At 38.3% G+C, this 26,684-nt stretch overlaps 1 long non-coding RNA gene across 1 annotated transcript; it reads right to left on the bottom strand.

Annotated features, from left to right (window-relative positions):
- Positions 1–14,330: 14,330 nt before the first annotated feature.
- Positions 14,331–24,640, bottom strand: LOC129736717 (uncharacterized). The gene is made up of 3 exons (XR_008733755.1): positions 24,622–24,640; positions 21,535–23,103; positions 14,331–14,517 (listed from the first exon to the last, which is right to left on the bottom strand). It is a non-coding gene; the product is annotated as an uncharacterized LOC129736717 (long non-coding RNA).
- Positions 24,641–26,684: the final 2,044 nt, after the last annotated feature.

The following is a 26,684-nucleotide window of genomic DNA, read 5'->3' as shown; positions in this document are numbered from 1 at the left end:
CCAGAAGAGGTCTTAGCTAAGGCATTTCATTCCAATACTTTCACCTGACAGTAAAAACAGGGCCAGATCAAGATGATTTTATGCTTATTTATAGATTATCACAGGAGATCATAAAGAAATTCACCAACATCTATGTCAGAATCAGGATGAAGTATTCAGACCCACAACCAGACACCTGCACAGTGCACAGGTCATCTCCGCTCTAACCTACAGGGCAAAATGACAGCCTGAATTTGGTCTTCTGCCCAAACTTGAAGATGTCTGACAACCAGTCACTCTCTTGAAGAGTCTATCCTGTCTGAGGCAGTAGTCAGCAATTTTCAAGCTTCCAGACAATTCTGCTGATTCATTACCACTTAAATCTTCACAATTTCCTGCAATCCTTTACCGGATAGAGGGCAGAAACTACAGCTAAATGCCAAAAAGCAAACTGGTACAAACATGATGTAACACAGTAAAGTCCTGAGCCAAGATCTGTTGAACCAGCCAGATTGCATCCCAGTGAACTATTTGAAACCATAAACCCATCAGTTCTGAGAAGCTGTACTCTGCATTAGTGCCCAACACCATATGCTGCCAAGAAGTCTTGCTATATTTCACTTTAAGTAACCCAGACATTTGGGAAGCTTCCTCAGACAGTATGGATCCCCTTTGCCTATACCCATCAGCTGAGAACCCAGCTGGGCTCCCACAACTCATTGTATTCACTCATGCACTCATGAGAGGTTATAATACTTTGAAGAGATTTTAACCCAAAAGTGGTGACCCAGTCCACGGTTCTGTACGGTCTCAAGAAACAGCCCCTTGAATCATCATTCTGCTTCATTCAGGAGACAGTTCTCCTTTTCTCCCCTCAAGTGATACGACGTTTGTTGAAGAAACCCACCTTTCAGGTGACAAATGTATAGCTGTTGGTTTAGGAATTATGATGAAATGACCACTCAGATCTAAGACCATAAAACTTCCCACCTTCATTTTATGTGCGAAGTATGTATGTCCTAAAACGTATATGGAGTCCTAACTGCCGAGATCCAAATGTCAGCAAGATCCAGACTTAATTTAGAGAGTTCACCAGTAGAATGATTTAAACTGCTATAGAGCTTGTGTTGTGAAGTGCATCCACTGCCGGTGCGTCACTGTGCTCCACCAGCCCCTCTTGGCTTGCCAGCGGCTCTTGAACCTAGTCCTGACAGCTCTGTAACCAGTCTGTTTGGGCAGTGCTCCCACATGCATGTAAAACACCCTTGCTCCACATCTGCCTATCAATCCTTTCACTTCCCTCACCAAATATCAACAGACCTCTCTTCTTTTCCAGGTTGCCCTCCCCTGACATTCACTGAGGGCATTGCCTTTGTTTTAGGCCACAGCGACCAGGCTTATGGGTGATTTTTTGTATAAAAGACAATCTTTAAACTTTCTTTGATGAACACATACAACTGACCTGTTTCTTCGCATGCAAGACGGCAAAAGACCCATCTCACGACAGTTCTGACAGTTCTCAAAGTCCTCCAGGAAGTATCTAAGAAACAAGAAAACAAAAGACAATTAAATGGTTTTTCTGATTGTCTCTCCAGCAAGATAATGCGATTTCTTGTATGGTCTCTGATTTATATCAGAATTAAGGTTAGAAACCAGAGTACATAATTCTGGCTTTTTCTCTTTTTTTCATTTCCTTTTACAATACTGTTGCAAACCATATTATTTCTTGACAACTTGTTACTTTTGCCTCAATCATTGTGGCTTTTTACACGGTCAAGTATTCCAAGTAATGTTGTTTCTCTGCATGAAAAAGCCTAGACAACCCAAATTTTGTATTTGGTTTCTTCACTTATCTTTAAAAGCTAGTTTTGTTGTTTTTCTCTGAGCCCTAACCTGGATTTTATTAATCTGTGACTGCAGTTTCTGTGGTAAAAGTACAGGCACGGTTCTAGTCTTGATTCTCTGTCACAATTGCGTGACTTCCCATACATTCTATTTCTGGGCCTGATTCTGGCCATATAAATCCTGTAAGATGCTGCAGGTGCAAGATGTCTCCATTTCCTACTGATTATTTTATGAAAACATTCAGCATGTCACAGATTTAAGTTTTGTTGGTGCCAACAGCTCCCAGCTGGGTGAGAGAACGGAACCGAGCTCTCTGTGCTTGTATCTTCTTTAATAAAGAAAAATTGGGAGGCATTGAAGGCATCTAAATGCTTATAAAATCATCAAAATTCAGGTGCTGAAGTCTTCTTTTCTAAGGTGACTTGGTCATTAGATGCCTAGTTACTACACTGCATCAGTAGGACTTAACGTACTCCTGAGAATTTTATGCAATAACTTTCTTCTGTTGCAGCAGTGCAGCAATGTTTATAAATTGCTCTAAGAGCCTTAGATGAAAAGACTTGTAAATGTAGCATACATTATTAATGCTCATTAATTCATTTCATAAACTACCTGTATGACCCTCTCCTGATGTCCTTCTTAAGTTGCTGCTGTAACTGGAACTGTTTCCAGTTACAGTTGGGATTAGCATTAGACAAAGTGCAAATTTGAATAGCCTGGCTATAAAAGGAAAAAACAGGCTGTTCACAGGATTTTTATTTGTGTTATTATGTATTTTTATATATCCTGTAAACATTAATGAACAAACAAATGTTGACTGTCAGTCTACCTTCTCTCTGATTAATGAATTTGCTCATTTTAAGCTATGATCTTTTTCTCTCAGACCCTGCTGCCTGAAGTAATCATTAATTTTCCGACCAAAAAAATGCTTGTTTACTGTTCTTCATCTTTATTGCCTCTTTAACTATCCAAAGATGCCAGACATGTACCAGAGAAACAACTGCCATTTCAGAAATAGGAAATTCATATTTATTTCCTATGAAGTGGAATAGGTCATCTTAAAATTAACTGATTAAGTAAACCCAACAAAAATAGTACCATAGGATTCAAGTGTCATTGATCAGTTGCAGCTGCTTTCAAAACAGGATCTTCTTCAAAACATGTTTTTTTATTCAAGGAAAAAAACCAAAATCTTGAGGGTAAGATTATCCTTTATTTGATGTAAAAGAAAATAGTTCACTGTAATCAGTTTTCTTCATCTCGCTAATGAATATGTCAAATTCATTTCATGAACAGATTAGACTTTCTTATGATGTGACATACTCCGGAATGCTATTAACGTTTTGTGCTATGCATACCGTGTTCATTTTGAACTACCTATACACTGTTCGCAGCACTTTAAATGATTACATAGTAGGTCTGTGTTTATATATAGTATGTAATCATCTCAAATGCTAGGATTGCAATATGAATAGGTAATAAGAAGTAAACTTTACTTTTGATTACGTAGGTCTCTGATTAATTGTTTAAACTTTGGTAAATGAAAAAGACTTAATTTAAAAAAAAAATATCCTGAAAAGGGGCTGTTATTATTTAAGGTTAATATGCATTTTATGGCTTTAACATGCAGAGTATAGCACTTTTTGGGGTTTTGTTTCATTTTTTATTCAATTGGGTTTATTACTTTATTCATTGATTTCCCATAATAATGTTTGTGCTTTTATACTGCCTTTCAGCTGAGGCTCATAAAGTACTTTACCAACATTAATATATTTTTCTCACCACTTTTATTTACATTCCACTTCTAATGAAACTATCATAGACTAGCTGGATATAAATTACACTGATGTAGCAACAGAAGTAGAAGACAGAATATGCACCAGGGAAAAAAAAAAAAAAACCCAAAAGAAAACAAAACAAAAAAAACAACAAAAACCCCAACAAACTGGAATGAAAGCCCAAAATGCTATGACCCAGGTAGCTGTTCTGACTTCTAGTCTGCCCTCCCCAAAGAGAAGTGGGACTGTGAACAGTATGGCTGCTTTAAGGCTGAGTCAACTATACAGTGATCACTCAGACATCAGTCTAATCTGTTCTTAAAAATTTCCAATTATGGAGATTGTCTAGGGAGAGCACAGAATCTGTTCTCACACTGAACTACCTGTACTGTTAGAAAGTTTGTCTTAATGTCTGATCTAAATCAGTTGCTTCAGGTTTAGCTCGTTACTTTATGTCTCATCCAGTTGGACATGGGGAAAAATTATTCCCTATCTTTGCAGCAGTCTCTTCTGAATTTGAAGGCAATTATCAGGTAGCACCTGTGTCTTCTTTCCTCCTTAGATGAAATAGCACTAGTTCATTAAATCTTCACAAGTACTTGTTCTCATTGCCTTACACTTGCCGTTCTCCAGCTTCATCCTCCATGATGCGTGAAGTTGAAAATGGTTGTAGGATTTCACCAGGGTGCCTTCACTTACCCCGCGGGGCATGTTTCTTCTTGTGCATCCAGTGTGTGCTTGTATTTTGCACAACAGCCTGACAGTGTTTTAGTGCTTCCACTAGTGTGGCTCAGTAAGACCCCAGATCTTCCCTTGCAGATTCTCCAGCCAGCTTATTCTGAACTGGCACAGCTGGTTATCGTCATACAAGTTCAGCACCTCATACTTGTCCTTATTCAATTCCAGTTTCTTTTACAGACAACTTCTCTAAACTATCAAGTTAGTTGAAATATTTTCTCATTTTTGCAACTAGCCTGAAGCTGCCTAGGGTGGTATTGCCTGCATATTTACTAAGCATAGCCTTTGTCTCATAATCCAAGTTATTGATGAAAACGTTGAGTACTGCTGCAACCAGAGTACAAGGGATCCTGCTTGATAGTTTGGCAGTGGATCATCAATAACCTCTCTGTGAATGTGACTTTCCAGACGGTCTTCTGTCAACCTTAAGGCAGTTTAATTACAGACACACTTTTCCCAGCTTACTTTTGAAGCTGCCATGTTATGCTTACAAAGGTCAAAGTACACAACTCAGGCTAGTTTTACTATAGCCACTCTATTCTTTCATAGAAAAAAAAGTTGGTTTGAAACTCAGATAATTTGCTTTTGACACATCTTTGTTGTTTCACAGTTTCTTGTGTCATTTTGGTTTGGGTTTGGTTTCTTTCCCTTACAAGTGATTTGATTGTTTCTTCAATACTTTTTTCTGAGAAGGCTGACTGGTCTTTAATTCCTCTGATCTTCCTTTTTTCTCTTTCTAAAGATAAAGATTGCATTTGCCCTTTTCCAGGGTCTGGGACTTCATAAATCCTTCACACTTTCTCAAAGATAACCTTTAATGGCTCCATCTGATTCACCTCATTCTTAGCTTAGCAGTGAAGAGGGGCCAAGTCCAGCCAATTTCAAAAATCAAACCTTGCTTAGTTCCCTGATGATTTCTCTCCTGCTGTCGCCCCAAAACCTACCTGTTTGCCAATGGTAATGTGCCGCTGATCCTCCTACTGACAGCTGAACTCTTACACATAAAAGACAAAGAAGTGGCATGAAGTATGTTAGCTTTCTCAGTGGGACCTATCAATAAAATTGCTACCTAAAACAGCAGACCAGCCCTCTCCATCATCATTGACACGCTTTATATTCCTTCCTGGTGCATCTGATATTGAGCCCTAATGAAAAGGCTGACTACTGCAATAACCGGGATAAACTCCTGCACAATCCCACTTGATACATCCTTCTAGTTTTATCTTACATTGTAGAGTATATCATTATTAAACCAGTCTTATCAGAATAAAGGGCTATTTCTAAGACACAAAAAACCTCCGAACATCTTCATATTCCTTCTGCTTCTTGTATGAGACTGTTACAGAAATACAGATTTGACAGGAGCTTCAAGCAGCTTCCATAAAAGGTTCTTTACCCACAGGCGCTCAACACTTTCATTCTGCTTGACATTTAATAGATTTCACCTACGTGGTTACAGGATATATGGTGGTGATATAACACTTGACATCAGAAGAGTTGAAAGCACTTTCCACATGGAACTTTTTAATAAGGCAAAAGTAAAGTGACTTTCCTGAGGTCGCCCAGCAAGTTATTGGCTGAGCCAAGAACGCAGTCCAGACCTCCCAAATCCCGGGCCAGTGCTCCATCATTATGCCATCCAGCCTCTCATATTATTAATGCTCAGCCTAAATATATTCTTGTAGCAATTGATTTAATGCCATTAGTTTCAGACAGCTAATCCAACGCTCCTATAGTTAGCCAGCCTCCAGGGACTTACTGGAACAAAGAACTTCAGGACCAATCCAGAAAATAACATTACAACTTTTTCAGGAAGCCTAGCTACTTTTTTTTCAGTTGAAAAGTTATTTCAAAGGGAAATAAACATCCATAATTCTAAATCCACTGAAAATCAAATGGAAAGATTACATTTAACCAAGTGCGTTTGTGATCAGGCCCACAATGGTTTTTTACGTTTCATTTTCAGACTATAACATTCAATAAAGATGTATAGTAGTAATTAATGAAGTCAAGATAATGATCACCGTACATGAAAAGAGAATGAAGTAAAAAATCCTTAGGGTCTTAAAGAGATAATAGGGGTGGGTGAAATTGGGGGCTGCAGAGAAATTACATTCATCTACCACCTCTTGGGCACAAGAGCAGATAAAGGTTCTGAGTGAATAATAGAAATAGGCCAGATTAGAACAACAACAAAAGGGAGATATCTTCACATGCAGATATGAAAGGGACTTTGGAGTGCCTAAGTCCTTAGGGAATGCCTAGAAGGGTTCAGTTCAAAGACCTCTGAAGATGGCAGAAAAGTTGGAGAGCTCAAAGTAAGTTACATACTAATTAATCGTGTGTGAGAGAACGCAGGGGAATTGGGGCAGTGATAAAAATACGTGCTAAGAGAAAGATCAAGAAGAGGTACAGAAATCTGCATATCAAATAAGCCACACAGTCTTCTATGCTTTTGACTTTCATAATCCATCATGCTGAACTAGGTGGAAGAGCTGAAGGTAAACACAGTTTTCAATCTCGTACCTCAGATGCATACGTAGATTTTCTCACTCATCTGGATTTCTCTGTGGTGGAGTTTCAAGTTGCTGTAGCTTTCAGAAAGCTCTACTTATGCTTTGTGTTCTCCAGGATTGTATATCAAATAATGGAAAATTCTCCTCTTTCCATTTATGTTGTATCTTTCCTTCACAGGACATTTGTTTTTCTCATCCAGCTAGCCTTGTTGGTAGTCTGAATCAGACTTTATTCTTTATAGTGCTTTTTAATTGCCATTATATAACAATGCCAATTACTAGGGTTTGTCAATGAAATCTACTGCATCTTTTACAATTTAGAATAACTTATTTTTATTATCTTTGCTCCAACATTGATGTCAGCGTTCTTTACAGCAAATCTAGTAATGTAACAGCTTCTGTTTTCCACAGCTGAATACATTAAGAGAATGCCTTGCGTTTCAAATACTCTAGTGTGTCCACAGATAAAAGATAAAATAAAAATATAAAATACAAAATCAATGATTTAAAGAGAAAAGTTAAGAATAGCAATAACATAGAATGGAAAAATAATACTTTATCAGTTCTAAGCAGAAATCACCCTGAACAAAAGAAAAAATTAAATTTCATCCTACCAAATTTTCAGCATATTGATTCCACAGTTTTATATGGATATAGAGAGACTAAACATCTGAATTTTCCTTTACATTCAGATTCAGTGTCCACCAAGCATGATGCATTATACTGTCTGAATACATTACACTCTCAGAAGAATAAATGAGGTTTGAAATGGTACGTCTTAGAGATAGAATATTTAAAGAAACAGCAGATTTAACAAAAAAATTATTTCTCATTATGTTTTGTACAACAAAGACCACTGTAGTTACCTAGGTACCGAGCTGAGATTTAAATATACTTTTATGTGCATAAGCATAAGTATATAAAAACATACTTTATAAAAAGTGTATATATATGTATATTTCAAGTACACTTTCCATGACAAAGCAGAAAGGAAAAGCCCATGACTCAAATTTAGGCTGCCGAGCAGGTTTACATGCAAATCTCTCAAGTCATTCACAGGAGATTTTTATCTGTAGGCAGAAAGCAAACACCTCTCAATACAAATCTCATGTGATTGATATCTCAGTGTCAGAACACGAGCTCTGAATCTTCAGTAAATTGCTCATCCCACATATAATATGTTACTGTATATATATCTGCCATGAACCCTGTTTGAATCCACTGCTGCTCGTTTTATGTCAGACTGTTTATCACCATACTGGTCTCAAATCACAGGAGCAGTCAGACATCTGCTTCATGCACTCAACTGCCAGGTCTGAACTTTGAGTACTTGAAGAAAACCGGTATAAATCTCACACAGAGTAATTTGCAGCATTTTATCACCATCCACTAGTCACTGATCATATTGCAGCAGTCCACAGTCCTTCAAGCCTTAATCCTTGCGATTTCTACCGGTAGCCCATCAGCAGCCTAACCCGCATCATCGCCTCTCTCAACAATATGTGACTACATAAGCGTGGATTGTGCCCCATCCAAGAAAAGATAAATTTTTTAAGAAACCTACTTTCTCCTTCCTAAAACTAGACTATATATAGGAGATATATATATATATATTTCTCCTAACTTTTTTCATGTTTCCTAGTTCCCTGTAGTTGTATTTGTTGAATCAGATTCCAGCAAAAGCATCAAATGAAGTAGCTCTACCAGACTTGACAGTGTGATTTCTGACCACTTTGTTTGCTTTGTCATTTTTCACCTTCAATAATGGGAAGCAAAAGCTAGGGAGGGTCACTTCTATTGCCTTTTGGGACAACAGTAGCTCAGGGATGGAGACTAAAACCTAGAAAAACAACTGCAGTTCCTTGCACACAAAACTATATCGCCTGTGCTAAATTCTGATTGCAGAGGGGTGTGCTCTTTTTTATCAGTGCTGTTAGGACTGAGTTGCTGTCGTCTCTTAGCCAAGTGCAAACCTCGTGGTTCTAACAGTTTTCAGAGAAGTTCATTTTGCCTTTCACCTGAATGAAATCCAAGCTTTCTTTCACCCTTCAGGACTGACACACAAAAACCCATGCAAAGACGTATGAATATACTAACCTGAGCTGAAGATAGATGGCTACGAAGTAGCAAAAGCTTTTGGCGACACAGGTGTGTTTGGACATTTTCCCTTTCATTCGTCACGCTTCCTCTGTGCACCAACCCACCTGTAAGAAGGTGTTTAAGACTTTCTTTAATTGTTCTGTGCTAATGGAAAATCTATACTACATCTGGCTGATGTTTCCCATCTAAGATGATCTGAGTCTGGTGCTCATAGAACTAAAAGCATAAACCAGCCAGGAAGTATTTACTTCTTTTGTGAAATTCTTCTGTGAGTCAAACTTATGAAATGGTCCTGAGATAATTCAGTGCGTCTCCTGAATACATTTTTTTCAAATACCCTTTCAAATAGAAAGCCACCTCATATCTATAGATGTCTACACTTTCTATATCAAGGACTTTGTTGTATGAACATAAATTGTTTGTTTCTACAAAGCTGAAAGTTGGTACCATCAGCATTTTGAATTCTGTTCATGAAAGGAAAATGATGACAAACTCTTTTTATGGAAGTATCTAAAGAACCACTGAAAAGAAAAAAAAATTGAAACTACCTTTCTCTTTTGAAAGTGGCATTTCTAAATGCCATACATTTTTTCAGCAATTGGAAATATAATGATAGTAGAAAGTTTCCTTAAGGAATTAACATTTTTTTCTACTGGAACATTTTTATCAGGTAAAGCTGCAGAAATGCTATGATTATACTAGTTCACAGATCTTTACCATCTTCACAAAAACCTGTAACTCTTAGAGTACCATAATAGTTGTCTTTGGCTGAACACAGTGGAAGGACACATATGTGCCAGGAGGGCGAAATGATGGCATTTGATATTTCAGATATGCTTGCTGTAACAGCCAGCTGGGTGGGGGATGTTTCTTTAGATGAACTTTCACAAAACACACACTTTCTAATACTAAGCTTGGAGCCTATAAATCTGTGGAGAAATCTTAACTCAAGGCATGTACGGTTTCTTAAAAAAATAAACTTTAAAAGAATTCTGCATGTTATTGCTACACTCTTTATTGGCACCTTCCAATAGCCCAATAGTAATCTTATTGAACCAGAACTGATTTGTTCATAAAATCCAGGACAGTCTCACACAGCTAATGAAGCAGCTGACGCTTATTCTACTACAGACAGAAGTTTTCATCTGGGGCATCATGAAAAGTTTAACGTTGAGTTCATTGGGGTTGAAGATAATAGAAAAGAACAAGAGATAAACACTAAAACTTAAATAAATTAGATCAGGTTTTCTCACGTATCCATGGAGGCAACTTCCTGAGGACTTTCAAATCTGTTTCACAGCATTAGCACTTCATAAGTAGTCTTAGAAATCTTTGTTTCCACTTCACTTCAATATATATCCTTGATGGAGCATGTGCTCAGATAAACATCATCCTGATTTTATCAGTAAAATGTACCAGCCAAAAAAAGTCTTTTGAACTAATCTTTTCCATTGACAGCTGAACAATTTGTATCATCTTGGAAGGACAAATATTTTACCATGACAGGTATAATTAAAGCTAAATCAAGGCCTGACCTTGGTATCTGGAAATGTATTATACACTTGCAAACTAAATTATGAAAGCAAAATTCAGTAACTTATCCCCAAGTGCCCGATTCACTCTTTGATATTTAGAAACAAACTAAGATTTGCAAAGACAAGGGCAAAACTGTGGGCAAAACATTAGCTCACATGAAGAAAGTCATTATTCTTCTGAATAGTTGCTCCTTACCTGACAAGTCAGTCCAAGGATTTAATGTCCAAATAACATGCCCTCTTCTGTGTAATTGCTAACATTAACTCCTGTGTTAATTTCCAAAGTATGTAACATTGTGATAGATTTAAGGTCTTAATATGTTCATCTCTTTTATATGTTCATCCAACAATAGACCGGAGTGTGCAAGGTTCTGACATTTGTTATTTTTGGCAGAACACAAAGGTTTCTAAAGGTTTGTTATGTGCAGTGAATTAAAATGCAAATCTCCTTAGTATAATAAAGGCGTATTGTACACAGTGCTGAAAATTTAGCCAAAGTACAAAAATAAGTGAATGGTTGCATTCTTAACCTATTCACTGACTTTTACTCTTCTAATTTATTTTTCTCATCCATGCTTTTGCTAAAGGAGTCATTTATTTGAAATCTCATTTCATAGCCAATATATAGACCAGAACTATTAAGAAAGCCATTCCTTCCACCGCTTTGAAAGACAACTTGACATGCTGTGTATACTGCCTGAATTAAAAGATACTCGGTTTGTCTTTCAAAGGAAGATTGTGACAAAGCTGTCTTAATGTAACCCATCTTTTTTAATCACAAGCTCTAACAACCATTAGGATAGGATATTCCTGGCCTGTTTCTACGGACTGTATTTAATGTAAAATGCATCAGTCAGCCATGTCGGAAAAATCAGACTCCGACTCCCGTTTGTCTGCAATATCAAATCATCTGGTAATGCAAATAAGCACACAACACATCACAACTTGTAGCTTAAGCTTTGGATGGAAGAATAACGGTATGAAGTAATAAGTGGCACGTTTAAGTTTAGGATGGTTCCAAAAATAGTTAATGCTGCATACTGTAAAGAAACATTAATAAACAGGCCAGTTAAAGATCAGAGCACCTGTGCTTTTTATCACTACGATCTGGCATGATATACTTACGTACCAATGAAATATGTCTTCTAAGGCACACTGCTGTTTTCTCATACGGAAGCAGTCTTTTTCATTTAATTTAAACTGCAGTTCAAGTTTTAAGGGATGACGGTAAAAACTGCTTACCTTCCTGCAGATTTACTTCTATGTCCAGTTACAGCTGATATTTTACACTAAGTCTCTTCTTTTTCCCTCCTCAACCCATTTTTACTCTTACAACAAGCACAGAACCAGTAGAGCAAGGAGTGTGTGAGCAGGTCACCTGTCACCAGAGTCGTCAAACCTGTTTACTATGATCAGAGTAATTATATTATTATCCACATTAGTTCATTAATGATGAATGATGCAAAAGGAGAGAATGACTGGGCTGGGCTCTCAGATCTCTCTTTGAATTTCCATGAAGGGAGCAAACAGTTCTGTGAACAGTAAAAGTACTGAAAGCTTGTCCCTGTGGATTTATGCCCTGTGGTTCAACTATCAGTTGTCCAAAAAATTCTCATTGAGCTTTTCCAGTGATGAAAGAGTAGTTCAGTGTGGATGCTCTGGTGTCTAATAAGAGCTGAACTGCCAATAAACCCTCTCGTGAATTTAGATGCCTGTTTTCATTGAACACACAGCATTTTGGAGGCAACATAGAAGTTACAGAACTATAATATGCCTTAAATTATCTTTTTGTGCAGCATCCCCCACTCTTCCCATTTCTTTCTAAAATAACATCTTATATTAGACAAGTCAAATGCTTTCACTGGCAGTTGGGAATTTGGAGAAGACGTGTTGAACTTAGAAAAGTGTAATTGCATGCAAATACAAATTCTAACATACACCTTGGACAGTCAATTATTCAAATTAGTTTGACCATTTCTTTATATATTTCAACAAAAGTTAATTTCCTGCAGCTGGTGTACCTGTTTTTAAATCTCACACAATATAAAACACAGTCCAGCCACTAATGTCTTCTACATGACTTGCCAGTAATTCATGTTAAAACTCATGTAATAATGGGATTTTTTTTAAGCAATTATGTTTAAGCTACAAGCATTTGAAGGTTTTTTAATGAAGTATAAGAGCTCATAATCAATTCTTTTCCACAGAAACATGGAAAATAACTCTTCTTCAAGAAAAAAATTTTAAGGAGATAAAAAAAATCAAGTAATGCAAGTTCTCACTGAAAGGAATCATTTCACCACCAAAAAAAAAACACCCAACCCAAAAATTCAGAACAATGCATAACATATTTTCATCATTTCAACTACATAATGGCAGGGAAGACATTAAAAAGCTGATGTCCTGGTGCTGACTGTGCCTAACTTACAACTCTGAATCCTTTTGGACTTTTTGGTATTACTTTGCATGAAATCAGCATAAAAACATTCTCCAACCATTACTCAGGCCAAAATGCCGCGGTGGACTTATTCCTAAAATGTACCTCTGAAAGGAAGACTCTTGCTTCCCACAAAACATGGTGTGGATTCTGATGATGTGATACGAGCTTTTGTTGGTGATTTCATTTCCAGTACATTGTCACTATCAGCAGAATGAAAACAATTTCCCACTGAATTCATGATAGATCCTTCTATTGTCTTCTTAAGAACTTAAAAATAACTAACGCTTTATATGATTGAAATAACATTTCACTGATGTATGAATGGAGATAAAAACATTAACTTAAAATTTCAAATAATATATATACATGAAGGTATGTGTATACATATTTTTATGGGTAAAATTTACACACAAGAGTGAATGACTGAAAATTACATAAATACACATATAAATGTACAGAACTCACACATATAGGTAGGTTTTCCTCCACAGCTAGAACACTGAAATGCAATAAATCCATTTATAATCATCCTCCAAGCACAAGAAAAGTTTCCCATAAATGTTGTCATTTGACCTTTTCAGAAAAGGTCACCAAAAGGCCATCGATCTCTCATTGGATTTCAATTACACACACTCTGAACCAAGGATCTTTACATTTACTGCTCTCATTTATCACAGAATGTTGATTACAGGAAACATCCAAATTCTGACATTTCAAAGGTCAGTTTGCAATTTTTAAAAATTCCCCTCTATTATTCATTTTACTGCATGCTCTGTTCCACAGGTAATCCATTAGGAACACAGGTTTACTTCTTGATCTAAATAATTTATATCAGAAGCTCAGATTTGAGTGGAATTTAAAAATACTAAAATGAAAGACAACTGATTACACTAGTTATTCATCAAGGGAAAACATTTTGCTCAAGATAAATGTTTTTAAGTTTATGTAGATGTAGGTGTGGTTGATTTTGGTGGACGGAGCGTTGCTGCTTCTGCTGCTGTTTTTACGAATTATACTCTAGATAAAGGTGTGATACCAAACTTGAAAACTAGTGGTGGATATGGTATTAATTTCTGAGTTACCACATTGCCACGAATAATATTAGTAGCATTACATCTCCCCAGATACCTTGAGTTCTTCAAGTTGATATTTAGGCAACGTGGCAGGCCTGTCTAATCAGCTCCTACATTCTGTTTCAACATTTCAGTGAATCACATTCTCTTTTTAAATACTCACAAAATAAATGTCTTCTCCCATACCTTTTACTCATTGGAATTATAATAAATGTAATGGATTACATGTCATTCCATTACATACAAATAAAGAATTTATCCAAAAACTTAATTTGGTGTTCTCTTGCAATAATAAAGTGAAATAAATGTTGATAGTTCTGAGCGTTAACATAATGCTTAGTTTATTAGGAAAGGGGAACACTCATCTGTGATTTATTTATTTTTTAATGAGACAAAAGGGTACTTGCTTCTCTTACCGACAGTAATTCCAGGATCTTCTAAGCGAGCTTCTAATCCAGGTAGTTCTAATCGAGTTTGAAAATCTCACAGGTGTACATCTTCATATATATACAGCTGCTGTGATGACTTATAAAAGGATATTAGAACATGAATGGCTTTTAATGTGCTTTAGCAACTATTTGATATGTGCAAATACCATTAAGCAGATTTTCAAATTCACCTCCAGGTTCCCCCCCACCCCCTACATTGTCCTACCTGCCCTGGGATTTTGCCACAAAATTATATTGCCCTTTTAATTAGGCGTGGATATTTAACTTCAAGAGAAAGGCTGCTAATTTCTGAAGTGGTAGGTCCCTTGCTCTGTGACTGCTTCACATAGATGAACCCTGTACAGCTGTTGAGCTCAGTGGCCCTGTTTGTAAAGCGCTTTTTCACATCAGTGGTCCAGACCAAACCTGGTGACACTGACTCACGTTAACCAGGCATTTATATGCATCTCAGCAGGTATCAACCTGTTAGAAGAAAAGCTATGGCACAGCAGTAGAAATACACCATCCTTAAACTTTGAGAGTAACAAAACACCAAACCTAACAAACTGTCTCACAAACTGTGTGCAGAGATCCTGAAGCATTTCTGTGGTGCACACGTTCATAGGTCAGGTCGCCCTGTGGTATTACATCTTGACTTTATTTCAAGCATATAATCATACACAGATATATATTTTGATAGAGACTATATGGGATCTCAGGGCTTTGCATAATGCAGTGTTGCAAAGTAACGATATACTTAATCCAGAACAGCTGAATAAATACCAAATAAAATCAATCTTCTAACTCTGGTATTGCTCCAGGACTGCAATAACATATGCCCTTTCCCTTCGGAATATTTGGTCAGTGCACTTTAAAATGCATAACATAGATATGGTGAGGAGTGGTGTTACGACTTTTTGTGCAGGAAACAGTTTCTGTATCAACATTTCCTACTGGCTGCCATTCCTGAAAGCCATTTTCATTTGATTGCAAAGTGCACAGCATAGGTCCAGAATCACTAAGCTCTCTCAACGGTTTTAATGCCATAGAAGATAGTTAAGAACCACAAAGTGCTACAACCAAAAGGTGTACAAAGTGTTCCTTCTGAACATGCAGGATCAGACCTTCCATGTGCCCATGTAGCTTGTCTAATACAAGGCATGGAAGAAATATCCCTAAATTAGTAAACTATTATATGCTGAAGATCAAAATGAAATTAAAAGATCATGTGCTTCTATTCCCACTTTTTTGACTTGTATTCTCTGGAGAGCTACAGCATGTCAGGTGGCTGCTCTTGCTTAAACCAAGAACTGAACGGGTCCCTCAGGTCCTTCAGATTTGGGAAATGAAAAAACACTTTTCAATTACTTCCTTCTCCATCACTTCCACGCCCTGCACCAATTATGGGTTTTCCTGCTTCGGAATTCAAATGAAAGAAGGGAGAATTCTAAACCACAGCTGGCAGGATATCATACTCCATTTCATTATTCTTTTTAATACAGATTAATAATATTCTCTCATGTTTTGATGGGATGATCACACTTCCTTATGCAGCATGAGAAGCACTTTCTTTAGACTAAATTCCAGCTAGTGCTGTATGATCATCCAGGAAGAGCTATTGGGAGTTCTTTTATTTCTCAGTGTTTGACAGACATATGGTAAGTATTACAGCACCATGACAGGGAGACCACGTGCTATTCTCTCCTCCCTGAAATGGTTGTTTGCTTTCCTCACGCACTGAACCATGCAGCCCAGCTCAGTGCACCGAGATGCACCAGGCAGAGACATTAGCGAGGAGATTAAAAAATTGCAAAAAGCTACATTTTCCACTTGTAGATAATATTTTATCCACACAGATTATCCAGGAAGTACTTTACATGTAGTATTTTCTCAATCCTCACTCAGAAATATTTAGGATTTTGTAGTGTTGGCAATGTTGCTTAGACTGTTGTTAATCTTAACAATATAAACAAAGGTAGGCAAACACTAATGAGCTATACCTTCGTTATGGTATACATTTGAGCAAGTTATTTATTCACAGAATCACAGAATTGTCAGGGTTGAAAGGGGCCTCTGGAGACCATCCAGTCCAACCCCTGCTAAAGCAGGTTATCCCAGAGCAGGTTGCACAGAGTTGTGTCAGGTGGGTTTTGAATGTCTCCAGAGAAGCAGACCCCACAGCCTCTCTGGGCAGCCTGTCCCAGCGCTCTGTCACCCTCAGGGTAAAGAAGTGCTTCCTCACATTCAGATGGAACTTCTTGTGTTGCAGTTTGCGCCCGTTGCCCCTTGTCCTGCCGCTGGGCACCGCTGAAAAGAGCCTGTCCCCATCCTCCTGCCGCTGCCCTTAAGGGATTTGTGTACACTGATAAGATCCCTCTCAGCCTTCTCTTCTCCAGGCTGAACAGGCCCGGCTCCCTCAGCCTTTCCTCACCAGGGAGATGCCCCACTCCCCCCATCATCTCTGTAGCCTCCGCCGGCCCCTCTGCAGCAGTTCCCTGTCTCTCCCGAACCGGGGAGCCCAGCACCGGGCACAGCGCTCCAGATGAGCCTCACCAGGGCAGGGCAGAGGGGGAGATCACCTCCCTCCCCTGCTGGCCTCGCTCCTCCTCATGCCCCTCAGGGTGCCATCGGCCTTCTTGGCCACAGGGCACACTGCTGGCTCACGGGCACCTTGCTGTGCACCAGCACGCACAGGTCCTTCTCTGCAGAGCTGCCCTCCAGCAGCCAATTCATATACAGCCAATTGTATACAATTCATAGCATTACAGTTCTTAATTATGCGTTAGATTGAGCAGTCCCAATTTACTATCAGCACCTTGATACTCTGCAAAAAGTTAATTTTAGTATTGAATGGGGCAGCTCTGCTTTGCCAGAACCTATTTGCCATGTTAAATGTAACCGAACAACAGGAACATTTCCCACATCTAATATTCTAAGAATTACAAATGCAAATTACATGAAAGGGCTGTTCGATACTCACTGCCACAGCAAAATGCAATTCTTCTATGTGCCTTAACTCAGTCCATTTCATAAATTTGTGCTGTAGATACATGAACTGTCTTGCATTGCATTCTACGTGAAAACTGTTGTTGCTGAGTAACATTTTCCTCTTGCTGAAATGTACTTACATACTAAACTGGTTTGAAGGTGTTTTCATTAGCATGTTTGATAAGTACTGTCTTTGACCTCAAATATCTAGAGAAGCAGGATATCTTTGCAACACTGTGCCTCAGAAGATGTATTACAGACTAAAGCAGAACAGACACCTGTCAGCTATAAAGGAAAGAAAGGAAAGCATGCAATGTTATAAAAAGGATGAAGTGCTCCAAAAATACAGTGCTATCTGAGCTATCTGATGTCCTTGTTCCGTTTCATATAGTTTCATTTCACCGTTATTACAATTAATTGAGTTAGGACAATTTTAAAGCCATGTAGGTACTTTCAAGATACACAGTTGTAAGAAACAACCAAATAAAGATGGAACAAAAATCCCAGTTCTCCAAACAGGTACAGTGTAGGTCTCAATTGAAGTACAAGTCACTGCCGGATGTATAAACCTTAAATCTGAGTTCAGCTAAACAGTGGAATGTCTGGACCTTGGCCTAATTTCTGAAAGTCTAATTTAACCTCCATTTCCCTCTACTATAGAACCATGCAGTGAGGCTAGCTACATTTAAAACTGACTACACAAAAACCCTTGTTCTTATTCCATGGGTTGCCCCCCATTTCCTTATTCAGAACAGAATTTCTGATGACTTATACAAACCATATTTGATTTTCAAACAGCAGTAAGTACCACTGAGATAATATCCTCAAGAAGAAGGAATGGGCTAGACCCTCAAGAACATAATTTATTTTTACTATTTTCAAAACCCTTACTGGTCTAGTAAAATCCCTGGTTTAAAGCATATATATAAATATAGGCACTTCAGTAAGCAGTATTACAACCCATAATAAGTATTACAACCCATAATAAGCCAAAAGTCTCAGGAATCCTTCATTCCCTGACACAAGCAGAGAATTTGGCCTAATGTTAACACACAGATGAATCCACCATGAACTATTCAGTATTTCAAAAGCTGCTGACAGTTTATAAACACATCCTATATGTTTTGTTTGGTTGTTTTGTTTTGAAAAAAAAAGGTCTTATTTCTTATAATCACTCCAACTGATTGTAGTCCTTTCACAATGGCCTTTATTTAAAATAGCAAATATATCCTACTAGAGAAGAAAAAATGTTCTCATACATAAAATTCCTCTTTGCCATAAATGAAGTCCTCGTAAGAACTTTCCAATCAGAAATCTTATGCTTAAAATCCATTCTTCATAGCTAGAAGGTTGTATACAATTTTTAAATGCATTTATGCACTGCTTCGGGACATGACAGGTGTGTGTATGCAGGAGTTATATTCAGCAAAACTCTTGCATGCCACTGGGGTAGGGTTCAAAACTATTATATTTTTTTTAATTTGAGAACAGGAACTTTTTGGACTGGTTCAATATTTCTTGAGCGACCAAGCATGTTTGAGGCAGGCACACACCCCCCCACCCCACCTGCTCTATATACAGTAGAGAACTTGCATGCAAAATGGAACTTGCCAACTATTAGTTTAGCCAAAGATATTAGCACTGTTTGTATGAGCGAGCACTGAGTGTCAGCATCAGATAAAGCACTTTTGAGAGATTATTGTGGAGGATGGTCTTTCACAATGCTGAAAGCAGACAGATTAAAAGACTGAGCATAGCTCTCAAACTCAACCACTGCATAACTATGCTTAATCTATTGTACACTCTATGCATATTCTTTGTACAGCTTTTAATATTCTGCAGCAGACAGAAAAAGCTTTGGAGAAAAGAATCAAGCTGAGGCCAAAGATGTTTGAGCTTTCAAAGATGAGATTTTCATTCCGGTGAGGGTATCCTAAAATTGTCTTTCATGGATCTACGATTACAGAATTTAAGTACCTAAGACATTGGAAACACCCATGGACTTAATTTGAACTTCAAGGTGTGGGTTGAATCTGCACTGAAAATTTTTTTGAGAAGAGACTCTATCTGCCCTCCTACTTTTTATTGTCAGAAACATTGTCAAGAATGGCTTTTTTACTGATCCTTAGGAGACTATTCCTTGAACAAAATTGTAAGTTCTAGGCACTAGTAGCCCAAGTGTTAATTCAGCTGGCTATTGCTCACTATGTGACTCGACTTCAGCTTCTAACCAGGAAAATCACAGTTGCTTTGTTACTGAGACAGGGCTTCTGAAAGGCCGTAAGAGTTTCATACCCAACACACCTGACTTCAGAAAACTACCAAGAGAATGATCAGAGTGTGCATAAGGACAAGATTGCCAACAAGCTTTGTAAGCATTTCGCATTGTGCTTGCAGTCCTTGTTAAGAAAAATGAACTCCAGCCGCAGAAAATGCTATGGTCATGCAACACAATCATAAGACTTGCAGCAGTACCTGCACTTCACATCTGCCTGTTCGTACCGATGTCATTTTTAAACATGAGCTGTGATAAATTGCTTAATGGCAGGATAATTTCTTTTATTCATATGCAGCCTGGTATTGTAAAGGAACAGCAGTAGTTTGGAAGTCAGAAGGGTGAGTTAAATTGCCTGGGTTTTGTGTATTTTGTATGGTTTTTTCTGTCTGGAGAACTGTGGTATTTCTTGTTGTTCACTTGTTACACTGCTCACTGACTGCAGAAGTCTATATTCACATATCCCAAAACCAAGGCATTCTGTTCACTTTCATCGTAAGGCCATCTCCAATACAAGGTGTCTATATGCTTTGGCTTTCAATTCTATTAAAGTTTGTAATAAACAACCCTCTATAACATCCCCTCACAGAGGGAAGAAAATTACTGAGCTGGGCAGAGCAGTTTTCAGGAGATGGTGTGCGTACTTAAACCAGCTGCGCTGAACAGAATGTCTTGTACGTTTGCAGCTCTTGACTGTTTCAAGGATACTCACAGGCTGCAGCACCACTATTTTCCATTTTCACTAAAGTAACTGACACAAGAATAGATTCAGGCTGTTCTCTGGCTGTTCTCACAGTCTATGTCTGAAAAATAAAGACTCAAGAGCACAGCATCTCATTTGTCAGGGAATTGGTAGAAGCAGTATACTTTCCGCTTCTCCCATGTTCTGTAGTTTGATTCTCATCGGTTTTGATATTTATTTTTTTTAAAGGCTACAAAGAGGAGAGAAATGGTAATCAGATGGAAATAAAGATTTCACACCACAAAATATCTTTGCACATGAATCTATTGCAGTGATCACAACCAGAAATGTTGCTCTGGTAGGCAATGCAGGAAAATGAACAGTATTTCTCTCACGTCTAACAATTTCCTCCCTAATCGGCTTCCCTAGGGATACTCTCTTCACCAAAATAAAAACCATTCTGTTATCAAGGAATCTCACTCTAAAACCTTAGTTTCCATTTAATACTCAGGTTTTATATGCTGTCAAACCAAGATAGGAATGTAGTCCATTAACTTTATGAGTCGGTAGTAAAATAAAGACCAAAGTACAATTAACTAGAATTCAAAGTTAATAGCTGGTATATTTTAAAGCAATTTATGCTTTACTAATCCAAGAAAAAAATAATTGAAATTTATTCAGATTTTGTGCCCTGAATGAACCAAACTGTTCAAGAGCAGAGAAATGTGAGTTGCTCATGGAGCAAGACCACACAGGCAAACTTTAGCCAAAATCATTGAGAGGCATTTGTTCATACAGAAAAGGGATTTAGGATGGAAAAACGGGCCTTAGGACATTGACACTGTGACAAGTAGAGCTCAGTGTGACACTGATGGGACCAAATTCTAGCAGTGCCCACATTCGCATTAGCCAAAACTGAAAGCTCCAGAGGATGGTCACAGTGACCAGTGGGCTCACTTAGGCCTTTGCATTTTAACTGCATTACAGGAATTGTCGCTGACTGGCATGAAACATTTGCTCTTGCAGATTGCCAGAGTGAAAGAGCAAAAGCTGGCAATGCTTTTGTTTCCCCTTTTATCCAAAAAACCCATCAGGGTCTCTAAGACCCAAAGTTCCCATTTGACGTGAGCAGACTTGAAAACTCTGCACCAGCTTACCTGAAATCTGCAGAACTGACTGCATTTCTCATGGATTTTTCTAGTCATTACCATTGCTTACTTGTCTCTTACTCTGGATTTTTTATTTTCTTTCTTCACTGGCTCTCAGAGTAACCAAAAGTCTATGGCAGCCTCAAAATATTTGCTTTCAAAGTAACCTTGAGGAAGAAAAAAACAACCACTGATATTTTATGGACAGACACTTTAAAAACTTTCTACAATAATTTGCATTGAGCTTACTGAATCCAGTGTCTCTTATCTCATTGACTCATTATTTCCCATCAGTGAAAATAATTTCCAATATTTTTCAGAGAAAAATACAGTGTCAGTAGGGCGCAAACACAATGGTTGTGAATAACTCAATAGACTGAATTATTCGTGCACAATTCTCTTTGCCCTGAAAAAAGAGACTTTGCCATAACAATTATGTTCAGTAAACATTTTGTGTAAATTAAAGAAATGAAAATAACAATAAATTTCTTTGGAATATGGCGGCAGCAGAGGTAACAGCGCAACTAGAAAGAGAGAAATGGTCTAGAAAACTCATTTCCATAAGAAATTGTATCAGGTGACATTTTATTAGATCTAATCCTGTAAGAGGTATCACTATGTGAATTCATAATTCTCGTGAGCAATTCCTCATTTGAATAAAGGCTATTTGCAGCAAATTATTACACTGGGCTCAATGACTCCCTAGAAAGGGTCAGTGGGAACAGAAATGATAACTACAATGGACAAGCGCTGAGTACTCGGACCCAGTGAATTTCACACTGTAACTATATTGAGTGTTAATTTGCTGTGAGAGGAAATATCTGAAAGCTAACATATTTACCTAAGTCTTTCTGTGTATCTGAAGTAGTTGTTGGTTTTTCATTTTGTACAAAGTTGCCTTTAGCAATATATTAGTAAACTGAAGATGTATGCATGTACAGCCACCTATTTTTAGTTTTTACAGATGTCACAGGACTCTCAAAAATCTCAGGATTTGTATTAGAAGCACTGATGTACAGCTTTTCGAGAAAATTTAAGTAGGGAAGATGACGGAGAGGGTAACAAATACCTATGTGCAAGGTTGGCATTGCCAGTCTAGCATACGGAGGGAATAGCATAGAGATACGGAAAGAGGCAAAGGTGGGTAAACCGGCGAAAAATTATGGAGAGATCGTGAGTTGAAGAGAGAAGGAAGTTCAAGAGGCGTGATAGCAACAAAGAATAATTTGAAACTGATACCAATTCAAGGATACAAGACAGATGTCTTGAATTTGTGGGGCAAGAGCCCCCGGTAACAGTGCAATGGCAAAACTGTCAGTGAAGACTCTCTTTATTTCTGAGGTTGTCAAAATATACCTTTTTGCAGTCATTTCCTTGTTTGGTTTTGGTTTGGGGTTTTTTTTGTTTGGGTGTGTGTTGGTGGTGGGGTTTTTTGTAGCATGTTATGTTGCAGTATACACAGATACTTCTGTGATTTCAGTGCAACGCTCAGTAGCCTTCCGATGAAATTTTTTTCTTTACAATAGCTTCATTCAGAGACTGTGCAAACAACTTCAGCTGAAAACAGTTCTCCGTACACTGCCAAATCCAAAACGTCATTGTCAATAAAGGGTGAAACCAGCTAGCACTGATTTGTGTCACCAAGAGCATGGTGTTACAATATCAAAGGGCTTCCTAATAACTTTTGAGAAAAATAGTTTTTCTTTCTTCAAAACAATTGCATGTTATAAACTTACCTTTTTCCACAGTCAGCTTATATTATTTTTACAAATTTATTTACAATATTATTTAAGTTTATATTATATTAAATATTAAACTCTTTGTTATGTGTCCTTTTTAGCCTTCAGAAAAAAGCCTAAGTGGAAGATCAGTTTTCCTGCAAACTCATCTGGACCAGTTTTCTGACTTCAGCAGTGGCCATTAGCAAACTATTCATCAATCGACTAATAACTCAGGCACCATTCCTGAAAGTACCTCCTGCAGGCAGTTTTGTATAACATCATTGAAATGACAGAAAAGGCACAAAATTATTGCGCTTTTGAAAAGAAGATGCTATTGAAACACATAGCCCACCAAACCAGTGACAAACCTCAGTGTCCCAATGTCTCTGTATGCTAGACCTGAGTAAAACTGTTACATTAGGCTCACGGTTAGGGTACCCAGGGACAGCAAACTCGGGAAAGCTTTGGAAGTAATAGATGAGAAATAAAGTAATTAAATACTAAGACTGGACAAAAATGTTCCATGTCCTAAAACTGAGGTTCTGAAAAAATATAATGGAAAAAAATCTCTTTCTACAGAAAACTGAACACTCATCTGAAAAGCTGAAACTGCCAAAATAGTTTGCTTTCTTGAACGGATATCACAAATGATTTGTAGGGTTACCCAGAAAAGTTAGGAAAGTTTGGATTAATATTCAGATCTGTCCTTTCAATAAAAGATTTACTGGTGATCTGTACATATATATATACACACATACATGTATATACACACAGATGTGTGTATATATATATACGTGTATGTCTGTCTTACAGCTTCTTGAACCAAAAGGTACAGCACTGAATCCTATAACCATATGAACCAGCACTGTTATTCCAGTTAGTGGAATAAGTCATAGGCATAAGCTTATTTTTATTTTTTTGGTTTGACTACAGTTTCCGTTAATAAAACTGTTCCAAATGCAGATGCCAGACGAACAGAGTGCTCAGAGCTGTTAATAAATACACTGAACGACAAAATGTCTCTATATGAACAATGCATCTGAGCTAGCCAGATTAGAGGATTATGTTTCCCACTGCAGCAGTTCATATTATGGTGACACAGAAATGTCAAGGATAACAGAAGTGACGGCTGAGGCATTTGAAAAACTGAAATTAAAAACCGTGACTTTTAAACAAAAAAATAATAGAAAGATTCGCAAATCAAATTAAGCAAGACATTGCAGAAGTAAATAAACCCTGAGTAGAAATTATTCAACTGAATTGAAAAAAGTCATTAAAAGGTCAGGTCTTACACTATTCTGTGTGACACCAAAAACAGGGGATCCATTTTCTAACCTGCAGAAAGGGGCATTTACGATAAATTTCTTCAGTTTACCTCTTTGGAATTCAAAGCCATCTAGAAGTATACTCCCATCTACGGAACGTTGCAGAATCTCTCTTTGTGAGAAAACTTGTTATTCGTCTTGCTTTCAGAAGATTGGAGGTGCCATGGGGTACGTTCTCAGAGAGAAGATCCTCATGTAAAACAAGCCAGATTGCCTAAACAGAAACATCTTGCTTTGAAACCTTGTCTCATTTCCTAAAACTAAGTTCCTGTTCGTTTTCATTGTGGTTACTATAAAATCAGTATTTGTTCCATCTTGCAATTATTTTTAGTAATAACTGTGTAACAAATTGCACATTAACTAAGCATATCAGCAGTAAAGAAGTCAAGACTACATGTTTTGCCATGTTACTGCTGCCAGCCACAAAAATGTAAAACATGCAGAAAGAGAAATACAATTACAACGGGAAAAAAAACCAAACAAACAAACTGAAGACAAAGCTCTATCATTACTTCTTGGTAACTCTTCAATTCTTTGTTATATCCTTCTTGCTAGTGCCCTGGAGGATTCTTCTTGCTTCCTGTAGCCTCTCCTCTGTGTCTCTGTCTCCTGGTCAACTAACTCCCAGCAATAATCTCCTTCCTTTATACTCCATTTCACCATGAGTCTTGTAGTTTTCCGCCATCTCCAACTGCATCAGGTGTGTCATGGTTTAGCCCCAGCCAGTAACTAAGCCCCACTCCCCCTCGGTGGGATGGGGGAGAGAATCAGAAGAGTAGAAGTGAGAAGTCCTGCAGGCTGAAATAAAGACAGTTCAATAAGCAAACCAAGAGCCATGCACGCAGGCACAGCCAAAGGCGGCACTCACTCACTCACTCACTCACTCACTCACTCACTCACTCACTCACTCACCACTCCCCCTGGGCGGGCAGGGGCTCAGCCATCCCCAGCACAGCCGGGCTCCATCGCGTGGAACGGTGACTGTGGGGAAGACAAACGCCACCACTCAGAATGTCCCCCCTTCCTTCTCCTTCCCCAGCTTTACACGCTGAGCATGACACCATATGGAATGGGGTGTCCCTTTGGTCAGTCGGGGTCAGCTGTCCCGGCTGTGCCCCCTCCCAGCGTCCTGTGCCCCCCCGCCTGCTCGCCGGTGGGCTGGGGCAGGGGCAGAAAAGGCCGGGGCTCTGTGTGAGCGCTGCTCAGGGGTAACGAAAACACCCCTGAATTGTCAGCACCGTTCCCGGCACAAACCCAGAGCACAGCCCCATACCAGCTACTGTGAAGAAAGTTAACTCTGCCTCAGCCAAACCCATCACAAAGAGCTACCTGACTGATAACTCCTACCCTCCCTTTTCCTAGTGCCCAGACCGTTCCTAAGCCTGCTACTGCAGACGGTACTTCTGCTGCCGATCCGCTTCACCTCGGCCAGCGGATCTGCACCTCTCCCTTCTGGTGTCTGAGCTAAAGGTGGGCACCGGGAGCTGCTCCTGTCCCCTCTGAAACATCCAAAGCCGTTCCTGCCTGAAACACAGCCTCTCGCTCCTGCGAGCTGTGGGAGAGGAAGCACGAGAGACTGTAAAGCTTCCACTCCCAGAAAATACAATGAGCTTCAACCTCAACTCAAACTGAGAAATCTATTTTTTAGACAGAGGACATAAAATAATTTAGTTGAGCGTCACAACTGCTAGACTTTTTCTATGCCCAACTGCAACCTTTTTTTTTAAGGTTGGAAGTTAACTATGACAGTGGTCCGTGTTAGACCTCTGACAGACAACAGAGGAGGGAAAATCATTCATTTGCCCTTTAGTCATTGCTCTGTTCCACCTTAACGAGACTATGACTTCAATATTGGGATTAGAAAACTACAAGAATTACAAAAAGTTCACATCTTTTTTAAAAAACAGTCTGTCCCACAATTTATGGAAACTTCTTTGGTTCAAAAAAGTGGGACTTACTAACTTTTACTAAGTTAATTACAAAATATAAACAAGATAACTGATGTCCTTGAACTACGAGAGCCTACTTTGAATTTAATAAGCTTTTTCTTTTAGTCCTCTTACAGCTGATGCTCCAACAGTTTGTTTTGTGCTGTTGAAAATAGCATTTTTAA

The sequence above is a fragment of the Falco cherrug genome, chromosome 8 (assembly GCF_023634085.1).
Source record: "Falco cherrug isolate bFalChe1 chromosome 8, bFalChe1.pri, whole genome shotgun sequence".
NCBI classification, from domain to species: Eukaryota; Metazoa; Chordata; class Aves; order Falconiformes; family Falconidae; genus Falco; species Falco cherrug.
The sequence above is the reverse complement of the archived record's forward strand: the minus strand, read 5'-3'. Positions and strand labels throughout refer to the sequence as shown.